General features: G+C 41.6%; 2 protein-coding genes across 2 annotated transcripts in view; one reads left to right on the top strand and one right to left on the bottom strand.

The window, feature by feature from the left end:
* The window catches only part of PPAT (phosphoribosyl pyrophosphate amidotransferase), a 40,414-nt gene that overhangs the window by 20,356 nt on the left and 16,573 nt on the right, over positions 1-3,485 (bottom strand). The gene's annotated exons all lie outside the window — the stretch shown is intronic.
* Positions 1-3,485, top strand: part of PAICS (phosphoribosylaminoimidazole carboxylase and phosphoribosylaminoimidazolesuccinocarboxamide synthase) — a 12,784-nt gene that overhangs the window by 6,029 nt on the left and 3,270 nt on the right. The window lies entirely within an intron of this gene.

Genomic DNA, 3,485 nt, shown 5'->3' with positions numbered 1-3,485 from the left:
AATTTATAAATTATCAAGGGCTCATGAGGGAGGGAGGAGCGGGGAGGGAGGAGGAAAATGAGGACCTAATGCGGGGGCCTTAAGTGGAGAGGAAATATTTTGAGAAGGATGAGGGCAATGAATGTACAAATGCGCTTAACACAACTGATGTGTGTATGGATTTTAATGAGAGTTGTATGAGCCCCTAATAAAATGATTTTTTTTTAAAGTCTAGCCAATAAAATTTAACAACATAACAGAAAAACATTACATCATGATTAAGTGGGATTCACACCAGGTATAAGAAATATAGTTTAACACAAGACAATAAATATAATCCACAACAGAAACAAAACAAAGGAAAAGCACCACATGATCCTATTAATGGATCAGAGGGGGACCTGGGTAAAATTTAAAACCTAATCCTGTTAAAAAACAAAATAAGTGAAGAAGGTAAATTCCTCAATCTATCTAACGGTGTACATACAAAACCAATGAAGAAATTGAAAGCATTCCCCATGAAAATAAGAACTAGATAAAGTACCCTTTATCACCACTCCTGTTCATATTGTGCTAGACCTCTTTGCTAGAGCTGTAAGCCAGAAAGGGAAATAAAAGGCATTCAAATTGGCAAAGAAATAAACCTATCTCTGTGTTATAATTCTATAGATAAAACCCCCTCAAAATTGAGAATTCATCAAGACAATTGTTAGAACTAACGGAGAGGTTCAGCAAAGTCTGCAATAAGTCTGTGATAAGGGGATGAAATAGTTGTCAAGGATTTAATTTTACTTGAATTCATAATCAATGCCCATGCAAGCTGCAGTAAACAAATGTGAATCTGCTGCATAAGCACTCTTTGACTTGTTAAAAAGCAGCTTGAAGATTAAGGTGCACAATGAAAAGTTAGAGCATTTTCAATCACCTCATGTGCATGCAGAGACTAGCAATAAGGATGACCATAGAAGAATTGTTGTCTTTGAATTATAGTGTGGGTGAAAAATATTGACTATAAATATTAACTATACCATGACTGCTACAAGAACAAACAAATCTGTCCTGGAAGAAGTACAGCCAGAATGCTCCTTAGAAGTCATAACAATGCTTTATTCAAGAGAAGAAAATGAAGGAGCTTTCTCCAGTGATCAACCTGATGCGGATAAGGATAGAAGACTTGGTGTCCTATATTAGGCAGTAGATACTCTAAACCTTGGCAAAGGACCCTAACAGACCTCCAAAAACTACAGTGATCACGTCCTGGTCACTACATTTCTAAATCTCTAAAACTCAGAATACTTCCACCAACTGATTCTCAAACTCACTTCTTTAATGGCCAAGTTTCCAGTCTATTTCCTTCCTCTTCCTATTGTAAACGTGAAACTGGGGTACAGGGAGAAAAACACATAACTAACAGGCCAAGGGAGAGCATAAACAGAAATAGCTTTATTTAGGGAGAGCAGAAACAGAAATAGCTTTATTAGGGGGAGCTCCCAGACAAGGTTCTGTGACTTAGGCCAACAGGTCAGGGAAGTTGTGCTCTGCAGCTGGGGGCAGGGTTTTTTAAAAGGGTGGTAAGGAATGTATGACAATTAGCATATGGGGTCTACTCCTTGTGGCTTTCTTTAAACCTGGATCACCAGTTATCTTATCTGATGCCCTCTGCTGCTGACTTATGGGGACATGCAAGGAAGCACATGCAGGGCCCTTACCTGCTTCAGTTTAGTCCAAACATTCCAGCCTTTTTAGTGGTAAATGGGTGTCAAAATCTGATGTGACTACTTCCTGCTGATATGGGGCTAAGGGGCAGGGCTATGGGCCAGAATGGTCTGGACCAGCATTGGCAAGTAGGTGGGGCTGTAAGGATGTAACAAGAGTTGGTTAGCAGTTAGATTGGATATGTCTTTCATTCATTCTTGAAGGAACTTAAAAGGACAGGGGTTTAAAGTAAAAGCAAGCAAATTACACAGGGTCCTACCAGGGACATGATCCAGGACTTAACAGGGTTTTAGAACCAGGAGGTGGTTGCTACATTGTCCCAGTGGCAACTTTTTAATTTCCTTGGCCATGGTTTTTAACACTTTAAAATTTTGCTCAACCACTCCCAACTCATTAATATAGTAGCAACACTTTTTCCTAAAAACATGCACATACCTCTCGTCAGATGTTAACAACGGTTCTGAAGGGTTACCTGTGCCAGGGATGTGAGCTGTTGCTGTTGTGAGAGACCGGGGTTGTTTGGAGCATGCTGTGCTCTAATGTTCTACTAGAAATGTTTGTTGCTTCCAGGGAGGAGGTAAAACTAAGGTTTACTAGGACAAGTGGGAACACAGGTATGCTTTGCCTTACTAGCCCTGATTTATTATCGTGATAATGGCAATCAAGCTGTTGCTGCAGAGAGGCTAGAGACAGGGATGAATTAGGAATGCTGCTCTTCTCCACTTTTGGGTGGGGAGTAAACTAGGCTTGTTCAGCTGAAGTTGGTGGTTGGAGGTCTTTTATGACCCAGTGTCTATTTAGAGTTAAACCCTGAGTGATGGGGTGAGGCAAAGGTCTAAACAGATAACCAAGGAACGAGATAATTGTGCTTTGGAGGGAGAGAGAAGTTAAGGAGTTGGGAATTACTGGTTGTATGGGGAAAACAGGTTCGTTAATGAGGTGTAGGTCCTAGACCAAGCATTAAGTACTGTTTGGTTTCTTTACTAGAAGCAACGAAGTCTGTAGGGCCAGTTCTTCCAGGTCGGGTGAAAGAAGGGGAAGGAGCGGAGGTGCTGTAAGACCAAAAGTAAGGTATAAGGAGGCTCCTAACTTATTTGAAATGTCTTTTCCCAACAGAGGGACGGGGCACGAAGGGATTATAAGGAAGGAATGAGTAAAGGGCTAGTACACCTGAGGCAGGTAGGCTTGCCATCAATATCCATGGCCAAGATTGAGGAAGGACTGCTTAACCCTGAAAATGAGGGCAGGTCAGTAAAAGTAGCCTCTGTGTAAGAAGGAAATTTACTCACCCAATATTTTGAGCAATACCCTAGGCTTGGCCAGGGTGATGGGGGCAGGGGTGTCCAGTTAGGGTCTCCTCAGACTTTGGGGTATTATTGAGGAAAAGACCCAGCATGTTGTAGAATTGTGAGTTCCGTTGGCAGCAGAAGTTGAAGTTAAATAATAACTACCGTATCTACTAGAGTATAAGTCAGGGCACCTAATTTTACCACAAAAAACTGGGGGGCTTTTCAGCATTAAACGTGTGCTGAAAAAAATGTGGCTTATACTCGATTGTATACAGTACACTGAGGTGGGACACGTCATCAAGGTGGTGGTGGTGTTAGGGACTGTCAGGTCATTTCTGACAGTGACCCTTTGTGCAATAGAATGAAACACTGCCTGGTTCTCTGCCATCCTCATAATTTGTTCCCTTATTTGTGCCCATCCTTGCAGCTACCGTGTCAATCCATTCTGTCCAAGGTCTTCCTCTTTTTTTGCACTCCCACTGCTCTACCCAGCATGATATC

This window comes from Echinops telfairi, unplaced genomic scaffold (genome assembly GCF_000313985.2).
Source record: "Echinops telfairi isolate 266 unplaced genomic scaffold, ASM31398v2 ScPeMD7_7468;HRSCAF=8506_0, whole genome shotgun sequence".
Classification (NCBI taxonomy): Eukaryota; Metazoa; Chordata; class Mammalia; order Afrosoricida; family Tenrecidae; genus Echinops; species Echinops telfairi.
This window is presented reverse-complemented; position numbering and strand designations above follow the sequence as displayed.